Source organism: Apium graveolens, chromosome 5, assembly GCF_009905375.1.
Source record: "Apium graveolens cultivar Ventura chromosome 5, ASM990537v1, whole genome shotgun sequence".
In the NCBI taxonomy this organism is placed as follows: Eukaryota; Viridiplantae; Streptophyta; class Magnoliopsida; order Apiales; family Apiaceae; genus Apium; species Apium graveolens.
In genome coordinates, this window is record NC_133651.1 from 250,232,048 (window position 1) to 250,248,088 (window position 16,041).

The following is a 16,041-nucleotide window of genomic DNA, read 5'->3' on the forward strand; positions in this document are numbered from 1 at the left end:
TATAAGGAAGGTTCTGAAGTCAACCCAGCAGCTCTGTCTCATGCAAAGATGAGTAGTATTTAAACCAAGATAACTGCTAGCCCCCATACATCTTCTCAAAAAGATGTAATGGCTGAAAAAGGCACAAAAACAGTTACTAGATTCATTCTCTCAACAGGGTGCGTCTATTGAAATTTTCCTGTCGGCCAAGGCATCCGATGTAGTGTCACCACCTCAAACATAAACAATTCTTGATGCACAAGGAAAGGTCACACACACTAAGGATGAGTTAAAGGAAATAAGAGTTTCGACCATTTTAAGGTCAGATTCGATTGTTCAAGGTTCTTTAATGGACCAATTGCCTTTACAGGTGTTAGGAGAGGATACTGATCTAATAGCCATATGTCAGTGGTCAGTGTTTACCTCCCCAGGCTTAAATCCCCTAGATGCATCTGCGGATAGTGGATCTGACGTAGGCGCAGATCAGCAACTTATTGACAATGATTCATATATTACCTGATGAGTCACAAGGAAATGTCTTCACAGACATTAGAAGGGAACCTTGATCTTTATGATAAATTCTTTGGATCATTGTTTACCTTCCCAGAGTTCAAATCTGGAACCCTAAAAGGGAAACTAACAACTTGTAGATTATGACTCAGATTCATCTGACGAGTTTAACAAGGACGGGGATTTGCGAACTCCCATTACACCACCTGTGACCTCCTTAAGGATAGCTAAGGTGATTTTCCTTGCAGGTACAGCTGAATTTTGGAGCTATGAGAGGAGTAATACACTTGTGAAAATGAGTGTAAACACGAGTGGAGAGAAGAGTGAAACACATGTGAGGTACACTAAACAGAATCACACACTCACAGTGAGGAAGAAAAAGAAACTACTTGTTATTTCTTTTCCAACCAAGTGAAGCATGAGAACTCCTTCAAACAATGGCATACATTCCTTCTCTAAGGGGGAGATAAAAGCTTAAGTAATAGTTTGGAGGATTCCTCAACTAAGGGGGAGAAATAGCAGGGTGGAAAGAAAAAGGTAAAGCATATGTACACTACACCACACCATTGTTATTTGTAACTACGAATCTTATTGTACGGGAGAGGTGGTAAACACAAGGTGATTTTCTAGTAAGGGAAGAAGCTGTTTTCCAAAAGGAGAGTACCATTGGTTTTTATCCGCGGATCCTATTGTACGAGAGATGTGGTAAACGAAGGTGATCTCCTTTAAGCAGTTGATTCTCATAGGGGGAGAAGCAAGAGAGATATGTGCTTCTCAACAGGAAATGTGGTTCTACAAAAAAAGATGAAACTACTTGAAGATATGTTAAGTCTAGAGGAACGTCTATTTGGAATCTGGAAAATGTTAAATATAATCCAGAACTTTTCTGCTATTTACTTTGCATTTCTGTTTACATCTTTTTCTTATTTGTTAGTTGAGTTATCCTCTAGGTATTTGTTGTTATTGTCTAACAAACAAATAGGGGGAGACTGAAAGGCATATGTCATAGCCTATTTGTTTATTCGAGGATTTAACTCAACTCAAATAAGAATATAACAAGTAAATAGTGGTTCTATCGTCAAAGAGATCTCTCAAAGTAACATCTGTCAAAGGATTCAGAAACAATGTTCATCTACAGACTTGAGGAATTAATTCACTGGAAGAAGTTCAAGAAATTGATCAAGCCTCAGTAATATAAATCAAGATTGTGGATTTAATCAAGTGACAGAGATCTTGTCAGGGTATCAGATAATTATAGGGATTTAATCTGAAGAAAATCAAGTTATCAAAGTCAAGTCATGAAAAAACATCACGGAAGTTAGTCACTCATGAACCAGACAGTACATCGAGTGTCAACATTGAAGTGGTGGAATTGATTCATAATTTTCAGAATATTTTCAGAAGAATGGCTGTTGTTCAAGAGTAGTATTAATTCTCTATTAATTAATTAAGTCATAAAATATAATTAAGAAAATAAATTATATCTGCAAAGATTAATTTATTGATTAATTGAATTAATTGATTAATTAATTCTAAATTAATATTATGAATTTTCAGAATTGATTTTGAATTTATATTCAATATTAATTTAGCATGACAATCAATTGAACTAGTATGACAATCAGATTGTCATACCGAAAGTCATGCTAGTTAAAATTGATTGTCATACCGAAAGTTCTACTAGCTATGGGATTTTCTTGCTAGTTCAGGAGATAGTCATACCGATTGTCATGCTAGTTCAGGAGATAGTCATACCAATTGTCATGCTAGTTCAGGAGATTGTCTCACCGAAAGTCATGCCAATTCATAGATTGTCTTGCCATTTCATTTTAGTTATGTTGATTATATTTAAAGACAAGCACCATACATTCAATACAGTTAATCAACACACTCAACCAACCAAGAACACAACAGCCATAGAACACAACATTTCATCTCTCTGCTTACTTCAAGATTATCAATTTCTAGTTTTAAAGTTAAATCCAAACCACTAGAAATCATTCTCTTGTTCTTGTGTAACTATCTAGTGGATCAAAATCCCTAGAACTTAATCTCAAATTGCTTCTAGCATTTGATCTTTTTTATTGTAAAAAATAGAAAAAGTTCATGTCGAATTTATTCTAGATTTGTGATAATCTATTTGAGATTAATCCCTTGTAATCGATACCGTTGTTGTAACACCTTTCAAGTTTAATAATAGTTTTATTTAACTTGAATTTTGTTTCAATTTTTTATTCCGCATTAAAGTCTATTAAACGGTATAGTTTTTATTCAACCCCTCATTCTACAAACATATTGGGACCTAACAACTAGCAATGAAATCCAATTTTCTCCAATTTTTAAAATATCCATGTTAATTTATTATTAAGAGAATATCCTAAATTCTAAATATAAATAAGCGATTAAACCTCGACAAACAAACAAACCATGACCATGATCTAGCACTCAAGCAACCTATAAGATTTAGTGAAATACAATTGCCTCTAGAATGCAAATCAATTCGATAAGACTTAACATCACTAAATACGACATCACTACAATATCATCAACATTACAAGTCAATCGGAAAATTTATCTAAGGGATCATGTTATTATGAAAATGCATGAAACTATATGAACAACTATCATAAAAAACTACAAAAAATAAAAAAACTACTACATGGCAAAATATGCAACTACATGCACTAAACTATCATGAACATGCAACTATATATGACTCACACAAAACATATTCCTTCAACTACTACCCCCATAATTAAAATATTCACTGTCCTCAGTGAAGGTAATAGTAATGAATCAGGCATACCTACTTCGAATCAGGATCATCACCCTCAACGGGTGGAGTGCCAGGCGTGTTTGGAGGTGGATACACGGAGTCCTGACCAAATACTGGCCACTGGATGTCAACACCGGTGGCTCTGAATACAGTCCCAAGTGCCTGGGTGAGATCATGTGTAAACCTGCTATGGATGTCATGCATAGCATCCATCCTCCTCGCTAGACATCTATACTGCGTCAAACTCAAACCAGCTCCAACCTCTGCTCCTGCTACTGCGATCCCGAAGGACCAACCTCCTCTCCCAACTGAGCTCTCCATGCTGCTCGACGCACCTACGAAGTCCCCCACCTGTAAATGTCTGATCCGCTGGCCTTCCACTGGCAGATGGTCATAAGAATATCCAAGCCCCTTAGGATCGGGCTTCCCACCATACCACTCTGTCATGTTCAACAGCGTCGAACTGTCGATATGAGCACTGGGAAGATGCTGCTGCTCATGTGCGGGCCAATGAACAACAACTGCCACGCACAACTTTGTCACAACGGACGCATAGGGTATAGAACCCGTAGTACCTCCTCACAAAAATGTCAAAATCCCTTGATATATAACCATCCCCGAATCAATATAATCGCCCTGAAGAATATCCCACAATAGACGAGCACGCTCCACCATAATCTCATGTACATGAGAAGATGGCATGATGTTAGCACATATAAAAGAGTTCCATGCACATGCAAACCTGTTCATACACGACACAGGGAACGTGGAGTAATCAGTTGTGCCCCTCTTGAACTTCCAGTGATCCTCAGGCACATACAAAGTAGCAACAATCAGATCCAGATTAGAGTCCTCTGGAGTCTTATCATTCCAGGTGTCCTGACCAGACTTCCTCGCAGGCTGCTCAATCACCCTCCTTATCGCATCAACACTATACTCCACCGTCATCCCCCTAACCACAGTGAAACCATTCTTCTCCACCTTCGCATTAACATAGAACTCTCGAACAACACTCATGGACACAGCAGCGGGAGCCTCGCAAAAAGGAATCCAGCCCATCTCCAGAATCATCTCCAATAACTTACCATCCTTTCTTGATGGCAGAAAACCTCGCTCCTTTACTATAGACTTCGAGAGAAGCCTCGTATACTCTGCTTCATCCTCGGGAGTAGAAAACCTTGGCCTTACACCACCCGCACTCGAAGAATTGGTGGTGCTGCTTCTTACTTGAGTTCTTTGTCTCTTGGGTGTCATTGGGATTGAATAAAAGAGAATAAAAGATAAGTGTTTGAGAGAGAATTGTGTTTGAGAATTTGTGAAGTGGTGGAGACGTTTGTGTATAAGTGTATGTGTGTGTGTGTGTGTATAGGTGGTGAGAAGAGAATTAGATATGGAATAGAAGTGGGAATTGATTATGGGAATCGTGGGAATAATGGGTTTGATTTGGAGAGGGAAATTTGGGATGTAGAAGAGTAAAATTCGGGTAGAAATTGATTTTGTAGTAAAAATCCTGATTTTCTCTTCACAAACTACTATTTTTTTTTGATTCGGGACCCCAGCGCGGCCACACACTAGACCAGCGCAGGCGCGCTCACCTTTTGTCAAATTGGTGCGGGCGGGCGCTAGATCAGCATGGGCGCGCTTGGTTTCTGGAAAAACAGCGTGGTCGGGCGCTAAATCAGCGCGGGCTCGCTCAGCTTCTGTAGTTGGCCCTGAATTTTTTCTTTTTCTGATTTTTTTTGTGTTTTTCTCCTTTCTTCTTGCTTCCTCTACCTACTAATGTACAACAAACTTGGGTTGCCTCCCAAGAAGCACTTGTTTTATGTCGTTAGCTCGACGTAGAATCTTGAAATCAAACGAACAATAAAACGGAACTAACCACCTCGTGGTTTGCCGTGTCACCATAGTAATGCTTCAACCTCTAACCATTGACCTTGAATGCTTGGCCTGAATCATTCTCAAAAATCTCCACCGCTCTATGTGGAAACACAGTTTTGATTATGAAGGGCCCTGGCCACCTTGACTTCAACTTTCCAGGAAAAAGACGGAGATGAGAGTTAAAGAAAAGAACTTGTTATCCTGGCATAAATGATTTGAGCACTAGACCCCTATCGTGCCACCTATTGACTTTCTCCTTATACATTTTGTTATTTTCATAAGCTTGAAGTCGAAACTCGTTGAGTTCATTCAATTGAAGCATCCTCTTCTTTCCAGCTACATCCAAGTCAAGATTCAACTTCTTCAAAGCCCAATATGCCTTATGCTCGAGCTCCACAGGCAGATGACACCCCTTACCATACACCAACTGAAACGGCGACATTTCCAATAGAGTCTTGTATATTGATCTATACGCCCAAACAATTTTATCAAGCTTCAAAGACCAATATTTCCTTAATGGACACACAACTTTCTCTAAAATGCGGTTAATCTCTTTGTTAGACACCTCAGCTTGACCATTTGTCTGAGGATGATAAGCCGTAGCAATGCGATGATTCATATTATACATTTGTATCATAGCAGTGAACTTGCGATTGCAAAAATGCGACCCCTCGTCACTGATTATGACTCTTGGAGTTCCAAACCTTGTGAATATCTGCTTGTGAAGAAAATTAGGCACCACCTTCATATCGTTCATTAGCAACGCCTTAATTTCAACTCATTTCGACACATAATCGACCACCAATAAGATGTATTGATTGTTACAAGAAGTCAATTCCCCAAACATCGAAGACTTCAACCTTGAGAAGCACATTATGAGGGTTAGATATATTTGATAATGTCATGTATAATATGATTTATGTTTAAGTTTTCAGATCTTAACTAACTGGACAAATCAGTACTTATGTAACGCCCCCAAATACAGGGTCAGGAATCTGGGTCGTCACGCCATCCTTCACTCATGTGTAACCTGATATTGATTCAATAATCCACAGACCCCAATCTCATACTCACACACACAAGTTATAGTCTTAGAAACGACGTACAAGATGTAATCTTCTTTTATTACACTCGAATGTACTTTACAGGATCTCAAACAATTATTTATAACCTCTACATGAAGTTACAATAATTACGACTGATATCTTATATCTATTTGATACTCTAGCACACCTGAGACAAAGCTGCCAGGGATCCTCCCCATGACTGCACGCGACTAGGTCCCACACCGACATACTGGGTATCTGTTGTGTTGTGTCATTTAAAAGAAAGCAAGAGTGAGCTATAATGCCCAGTATAATAATGTACAGTATAAAAATGACTGTATGATAAACTCACGTAAAATATCATATTTGATAAATACGGTTTCTTGAAAATAGTTTTCCTTGGTGATACACACCTTCTTATGAAAAAAATCCTTTAGTGGATTTTATTAACCTGCGAATACCTTATTAGTAAACCCAGCACCTAGGCTTGGGTTACGGTATTGCATCATAATTCCAATTGGAAGAATAGGACATTCGTTGGAGCCACCGTATACGATGATCAGTCGTAATACGATAATAGTAACCTTTTCTACTAGTAGAAGGACAATTTCTTTTTTATTATCGGTTAACACCCTGGCCGCATTCGGGCCTTTTCTGTGTCCATCCCTCTCAGGTACACACTTCGTAGATCCATAGGTACATATTGTACCGTCTCCTACGGAACCAGTAGTCTATCCAATACATGAAGTACTTGGATCCTACCCCTCCCCTATCCTTTAGGAAATCCTATCGTATCTCGAGAACTCGAACCACATCGAAGTTCCTTCAAGCGTTTTACTTGTTGATAGCTTTACTGTATAAATATATGTATTTCCGAAAGTTTCAGAGGAAGTACTAAGGATGTGAGTTGACCGTTGTCAACAGATAATCAATAAGAGGGAAAGTTTCTCCTTGAAACTATATTCAAAATATTAATAAGTCGGGATAATATTCACCGACGATCTGAAATTATTCGAATGATATTCCGAAATCAGAAAGTATGTTTTAAATCAGGATCTATGATTTTTTAAATCAATAATAAACCCTTTAATAAATAATTAAATGATAATCGATAATAATCAAACCTCGAATGAGTTTCCTCTCTAAAAGATTTATTTAAAATAATATTCCTCAACTAGTTTGTGTCTACATAATTAATAATCTTTAATGATTAATCAGGTTTGAAGTAAATAACTGTTGGGGTATACTACTCCCATGATAAAAGAATAAGTATATAGTATTTATTGTTCAAATCAATAAAATATAGTTAAGGGAATATGATCGTTGGGAAATTATTTTAATAAAAGTTCGAGGTGTTTTAATGTTTCATAAGTGGACGTTGAGTCCCTTTTAAAACGTACTACTATGGACTTATAATCGTCCAAAACATCTCCGGGTTTATACTTTATAAAACAAAACTGACCGACTCTCGGTCTTCCGACTTATACATCACGCTCTACTGTAGCGTTAATATTCTTAAATAAGCACCTCCGGAATACTTCCGGGTTTTCATCAATTTAACTGACCGATCCTCGGTCTAAAATATATACACGCCACGCTACTCGCTAGCGTTAACGTTCTCAATTATAAACTCCTCCGGGATACCTCCGAATTTTTATAAGCTTATGTTGACCGACTCTTGGTCTAAATATATTATTTCGAACTCGATATGAACATATACTAGAAATTATCAATAATTGAGTAATGTAATACATCTCAAACTTTGTAAAACAGTTTAAAGCAATCTCATGCATATATCACGGTTTTGTAAAATATTCACAACACAACAGTTCTTAAAAGTTAGGGTTTGAAAACTTTCCTGGGTATCTCGAGGTGGAGGATGCTCTAGGTTCCGCTTGGAAATCTATAACCATAAACACAATTCGTTAGGTCCCGTTCTATTTTACGGCGACTCGCACTCACGCACTACTTATTATGCACCCTCTCAACTTATACTACCCTTATTATTCCTTTAATTCCTTATTCACATCATGGTCACTTCGTTTTTCTAAGTATCTTAGGTTCATTCTCATTATCGCTGTCGGCCCCGCTTATGGATTCTTACGGTTTCTACTCGCGCGGTCTCGACTCTGATATTTTTATAAAATTGAGAAAATATTATTTTCACTTGAAATTTTTATGGAAGTTAGAAAACTCAATATTTTACTCTTTGTAAAAATTTCATAATTTATGAATACTTTTAAGTCGATCCTTTATATTTTCAAAGTTCGTGATTTGTAGCAGTTTTTATCGCGTAAATCACTTTTACTAAAACGATCATAACTTTTGATCCGTAAATGGAATCAAGCGATTCAAGCGCCTAAAAGATCCTTAAAACATTGTCTATCCTAAACAAGGGTTATTTTTCAAGAAACTACAGATTAAAACTTCGGGACTTTCTGCAGAAACTTAAAGTTACGATTCGTTAGTTTTAACGGAGTTACGTTTACGATCGGGGTTTCGTTTACGCCCTAACTCTTAACACAACCACCAACAATCATCATTTCATCATCAACACACAAACTCCTCTCAAGAACATCATGTTATTAAGGCAACAATAATCAACCTTAAATCTACTCAACTTAAACTTGAAGATCTCAACAATACCACTTCTTAAACTAAGTTTTCTACCACATACTAAATGGATCTTAAAAATGAATCTTAAATAAAGTTGGGCCAAAGATTTTTTTTACCTTTCTTGAAAGCTTGAAATGTGTTCTTGATGATGGTGGAGGCTTGTAAGTGCTTGGTATGATTTTTAGAACCTAAAACCGCCATTGAAATCAAGAAACCAAAGAGCGGTTACTATTTATACTATTCACTAGTGAGTTTCTTGAATTTATTCCAGCCATCAAACCTTGATAAAAAGAGATGAAATAATTTTATTAGCTTATTTTAATTGCTAGGAGGCTTGAGAATTAATGAGATGATTTTACCATGGCTAGAATGTAATAACCCCAATTTTTGGAAAATTTTTGAAACCCTTATGAATAGTGTTTTTGCTGAATGAGAAAACTTTTCATGCCACACTATGCAGGGGTTCTGTTATGGATATTCTGAGATTTTATTAGTACTCTATATGGTATATAAGTGTATGTAAAGATCGTCAGAATCCAATTCCGAACACTTTGATTTTTTCCGGAAATCCACTAGATACGGAAAGAGTTGAGTATAAGGTAATAGGATAAAAAGGATTTAAATTAAAGGATTTTAAGAGAGAATCATAAAAGGAATATAATGTATTGAGAAAGGTTAAGGGAACCCAAGTAATAAGATCCCTCAAACGATAAACGAGAACGAAAGTTAAGCGAACCGTATAATAGATCAGCGGTCATTAGGCAAACAATTAGGAAGTTAATCAAGGAGGTTAGGGATGATGAGGTCATCCAACCAATAAGAAGAGGGCAAGTAAGGGATGATGACATCACAAAGTGACATAAGCATGACATAGGAGGGAAGGAAGTGTGGTTGAATGATAACCACACAAAATCAAGGTTAATTAGGTAATTAACCTAAAACAAATCAAAATTCAACCAACCAAGCCAAACATTTCATTTTCACCAAACAAAACACAAAACATTTCATTTCTTCCAAGCTTGCTCTCGGCTTCTTGCTTTTCCAAAGGAAGAAAAAAATCAAAATCAAGTTCCAAGCATTGTTAAATCACAAGGTAATTACCTAAGGTTCCTTTTACATAGATATGGATATCCTATAAGTTTAAGCTTCTAATTCCTTCACAATCTCTTCCAATAAATCATGGAAGAAGATGGTGAATAGTGTTTTTCAAGAACTAAAATTTTTGTTCTTGAAGTTTTGTTTAGTTTAAGCTTGGATAAGGACTTTAAGGGTGATTCCAAGCCATTCTCTTGATTCTCCACTCTCCAAGGAAGGTATAAACTCCAAACCCTAGCTTTAGTTTTGAGTAATTAGGAATGAATATGATTGATATAGTATATGTGAAGCATGATGCTTGTTTGTTTAAAGTTTGGTTGAGTTTGTAGAGATTAGTTGGTTTTGTGGTGTTTTTGGAGTTGTAAATCTTGATAATTAGTTAAAGAACTTAAGTAAAGCTTTTAGTTCATGTGGGGAATAAGTATAAATTGTTAATGTTGAGTTGTTGGGGCTGTTATGATGTAGTATGGATGGAGTTTTGATTTGGTTGTGATTGTGGATTGATTGGTGGTTGAATTGGAATGGTATAAAATTGGGAAATCGCGTAAACATAGCCGTCGTAATGCCCGATTTACCGTAGACTGTTTTTGTTCTTAACATCAGAACCCTTGAACTCACTGTTAGGTTTTTACCATTGCCATGTTTAGATAGTTCCTGTTATGAGCTTCGTTTTGATATGTAGTTCGTTTGATTCCGATGTACGGTTTAGGAGAAACGGCCGTTTTAAGTAACGACATTTCGCGAACGAACCATTACCCCTCGCCTTACTTTGAAACCTTGGTAAAGGACCTTAAATGACTAATTGGGGTAAGAAACATTTATGTAAGGTGTAATAGGCAGTTGGTAAGACATTTGCGAAAGAATTGCCTTAAAACTCGTAATGGTAAATTTATTAAAAATGGTGGAGCCACGGGTACTCGAGCGACTTAAGTGAATCGTTAAGCGCGAAAGCGAACATTAGGACTCTAAATGGTTAAAGTCTAGTTTCTTAAGCGACCGGGGTCTAATTCCGACTTATGTTGTTATTCATAGGTTATCGGACCCACTCTAAGCTTAAGTCTATCCGGGAGCACTCAAGCAAGCTTTCTATCCGTTATACTGTTGTTGTGATGTATACACTTGTATATGCATGATCTTGTGATAGATGCATGATGATTAAATTAGCAAATTCTTGCGATATATTGTAGCATGTGATATGGTACATATGCATGCCTGTTTCATATTCTTGCCATATATATCTGTTGGTTCAGTTGATAATACCTATGCTAGAGAATAGCGGTAATTTGCATATACCCTAGTATAGGGACCCAAAGGTGAAAATATTTTCTAAAATCGGGAGTCGAGGATCCCGAGTAGATTTTATATATATATATTTATATATATATGGTTATAGTTTTCAAAACTATTAATCGAATAAGGTTTATTCGATAACTTTATATTATTTAATGAATATTATTTCGAATATTCATTCGAGGGCTTATGACTCAGCTTATTTTATTTATTGAATATTATTTCGAATATTCATTCGAGGGCTTATGACTCAGCTTATTTTATTAATTGAATATTATTTGAATATTCATTTGAGGACCTATGACTCCGATTATTTACTGAAATATATTCTTTATTTTATTAAAGAATAAGGTGTCGATCATCAAACTTATTTTTGATTATTCAAATAAAGATAGTACTTTCGTATAAGTATATCTTTGGTTATTTAATATCCAATTCAAGTATAAGTTTTACAACATCTACTTCAATTATTTTTATAAAGATTATTCTTTATGGGAATATTATTTAAATAATAATATTCAGATATTTTTTTTTATATATTGGGACTGATTTATTAAATCAGCATCACTCCGAACATTCTTAAAAATGTTTTGCGAGTCTTCAAAATGATTTTTAGAAACTAGGTCCAAATAGATAATGAATGATCCAACTAAATAATAAATTTATTATTTACTCGTACCACTCCATATTAAAACTCCATATTGATGAGCTTTACGTTTCAGAGTCATGGATTTCATCTAAACTAGGAGTGGCGTAAGTGGTCGAGTGGCGCCGGCCCAGCCTTATTATATTGGCCCATAATGGCCTGGAAGTTCCGCTAAGATGGTCCATTCCTCAGGAGTCCAGTGTTCGGTTGACAAGTAAATCCGACAGGTTCTCCTCTACATGTAAACAATGGTGGGGTTGTACTACTACGACTGATCATCATAAGTGGTCTTCCTGGCGCGGCAAACTCTCGTAATGAGTTCATCATCCAATTGGATATTTCTGCAACACTACCCAGAGCACTTCGATAGATAGACTACGGTTGGGCGATTGTTGAGTGTTGGCAGGGTCAAGTTTTCAAAATGATGTTTGCATCAAATGAAGTATCTCATAACTTCATTTTATTTTGATGATATTTTAAAGATTGAATCTATTCAAGTATTATCGTGTAGTCTCATCTATGTGATGAACTTTTGAACTAATTATAACTTGAATGGTGGTAGTTCAAGTAGTATTTGGAAAAGATATAAGTATATTGGAGTATCTTGTAACTTCATCTTTTAAACTTATATCTAGTAAATGATTATCTTATGCATGTCAAAGATTTTCAGAAAAACGTTGAGACAAGGTTAGATATATTAGATCACCTTGCAACGATAGTTTTATACAGTTATAAACTGGAACTCTGTGTATATTATGCATGGAAGAGGACTTCCAAGATTTTGAAAAGTATATATGTATATATACTGAATATTTTGTAACTTCATCGCATTAAGATATCAAACTTGGTTCATTTCTTCTTGACCAAGACTTTCATGAGTACTATGAGAATGCTCATATATTGTAAATCATTATACATATTATTTTGGTGGGCTTGTTGCTCACCCTTGCTTTCTTCTTTTATCACACAACAACAGATAGAAAAGATGAACATGACCAAGCTCCCGATTCGCAAGCGATCAGGAAACGTTCCGCAGTTTCCTATAGGTGTTGATGTCGCTGTAGCTGAGGTAGGAACTACCAATAGGCTAGGCTTTCAACTTTTGATGTACCAGACTTATGTATCTTTATCAATTGTAATAATGGCAAAGAAATGTAAATTTATTCAGAAACCCTTTTAAGGTGTATTGGCTTATAATTGTGGAATAAAACGACTTGTGATTATTTTTGGATATTCATCTCCGAGACTATAACTTGTGGTGTGTGTGTTTATTATGGGGTCACAGTGCAGAGTAGTTGATTGTTTACTAAGATTGGGTGTTATTAAGGGAAATGGAACTCGTGACAACCCGAATCCCCGACCCCGGATTTGGGGGTGTTACAGAAATGGTATCAGAGCTAAGCGTTATAAACCTCAGAGATGATGTGACGTAAAGATAATAAGTTCACTAAGATAATAAGAACTCTTGCCAAGTTCATAGTTGGGCTACCTAACGTAGTACTGACAGTTAAAACCCTTACGGGAACCCTTATAAATATTGTGATAGTAACATAGTTCGTTCTCGTATAGGGCAGCGGGCCACCGAACCCTGAGGTTCAGGAGCATCAGCATGAGGATGTTTTATTACAAGTTAGAGATCAAATTGTGAATCCGATAGAGTACCCTAATGAGGGACCGGATGAGATTCATATTGAGAATGTTGCGGTTGAGGATATTATTCCGGAAAGGATTGTGGCTAAGGAGGATCTCATAGAGGATCCTGATGAGAATGAAGAGAGGACCGCGGAGGAATTGATGACCGTAGTCAGGGCGACTACCAGAGCAAGAATGGCCGCGAGGGTGGCACTAGAGGATGCAGAGTTACCAAGGGCACAAAGGTTAATGAGGGCAGAAGGAGTGGGGCCTTCCACGACCCCAATTATACCAGTATCAGACCCTCTTCCAGAGGTTCCTGTAGACATCCATGAGGTTCCACCAATTCCTGTTCCCTCCCCTGTACAGAGCCCAGCACATACTGAGGAAATGCCACCTTTATCTCCTGCACCATTGTCACCTGATACCGTGCTTGGTTATCCATTTGGATCCCCTGGGCCTGCACCACCTGCACCCCATGGACTGCTAGATGCAACCACTCAGGCTTCTCTTATCGCCGATTATTACATGACTTTGGGTGGCCTGTCTGAGGCCCGTAATGTTAGGAGTGATCTGTTGGATCGACTTACTGCACCAAGGATTGAGCGCGGGGTACTTCCGGCAGGATTAGCTCATAGCATGGAAAGGATTGAGGCTACCACCCATGTTACAACTAGAGGCCATCTTAAGGGTCAGATTGATCCAGCTCTACTTGCAACTATCTTAGACCTCATCACCTCTGTGATGGAGCAGGTTAGGGATGTCGTGCGTGCCCGCATTTCTTGATCCATGGTAGTGTGCAGAGCCAGAGCAATCAGACAAGGGTTTCATGTAGCACCGCTTTTGGAGGATTAGCCTAAGTTATGAATGATTAGTTTTAATGACTAGATGATTATCTATGGTAGTACTTTTGGGATAGAAGCAATCAGATCATGATGTAATTCTCTTTAATGTGTTCAGTTGTTGTACCCTCGAACAAATGGTTATATATATATATATATTCGTTAATCTCAGTTCAGATCAGTTTGTTTGTGATAAGATCACATTGTTAATTGCTCTATTAACACTTAAGAGAGTGTCATGAAGTTTATCGAACTTGAGAATTCATAATTTGCAATCGTGCAAGGACTGAACGAGGGAAATACTTAAGCAAAGTAAGTAAGACAAATATTCGGAGATTCTCAAAATTTTTTCCAAGTAATATGCCCCCACAAGGAATAAGATTAGGGGCAAACCTTGAATGTGATAATCAGGGAGGTCGCAATTTCAGGACCTTTAAGTCGCTAAGCTCTCAGAGTTCCAAGGAACGAGCTGACCCAGCCGAGGCAAAAGCCTGGATAAAGGAAATAGAGGAATCATTTGAGATTCTGAATGATTGACGAATCATAAAAGACTGTTTTTGTCACTTACCCTCCTAAGAGAGAGACCACCCACTGGTGAAAGGCCAAGGAAGGCACGAAGCAAGAGATTATAATAAACTGATTTAAGTTCAGTCAATTGTTTTCGGGAAAGTAATTCCCAAGGTTATGGAGATAATGTAAAAGCTTTAGAGTTAGAACAAAGGCAGACGAGTATGATGAATTATGAATCTAAGTTGTAAAAGTTATCAAGATTCGTTCTGAGGACACGAATCCAGAATGACGGGATGTTTGAAATCAATGCTCTGTTATGTTGGTTCATGAAATAATGATAAGAGAAAGGAAAATAAAAAGAAACTGAAGTGGAAAGGAATATAAAGGCAATAGAGTTTGAGGTATGATAAGGGAGTTGGGTATGAGGAAACCCTAAAGACTCGTAGCAATAGAAATAGAAAAGTATGCATTTGTCAGGATGAGGGTGATTCACCATGAGTTAAAATTGATGGTTGAGGGCATAAGAGAAACATATATTTTATCCCCTGTAAGTTGGGAGGATTCGAGGAAACCTTGAGATAGTTCGAAGGATAAATAATGAGACGAGGATAGACTGAGGAGACAAGAAAGTAAGAAATTAGGAAAAATTGGATGAAGGAAGTGACCTTCAAGAATGTGAAGTGTAAGACCGGTGGCTTGATACCTAGAAAGGGAGACGCCATGTATGAAAGATATCCCAACATTGAGGTGACTGTTGAGATAAACAACAAAAGTAAATAAGGAATTATTAAGAAGAGGTTCACGTTGAACACGACCAATATCTTCCAGAACATCCTTGTTATCGTTACCAAATTAGGCAAGAAAAGCGAATAACCGTTGTTATCTTTTGGAGGCCATATTGATTGACCTCATTTTGAATACAGATGTTATTGTGAAACTAGGCATATACTATCGAGGTGGGAATGATTGAATAAGACACCCTTAGCAGGGATATATGACTTGATTTATCCATGGAAGGATGCATGTACCTTTTTAAAGGTGGAATTAAGGATAGAACATCGGTAACTTAAAATGAATCCTAGGGGAATGCATAAAGGCTGGCATTTCACCCTTAATAGGGATAGTATGAGTTTTGACAGTATGAATTGGAGAGGATTAAGGTAATAACAACCTTTAAGAATCAGTGGAGATTTTTTTTTCTTTCAGAAGTATATAGACAAT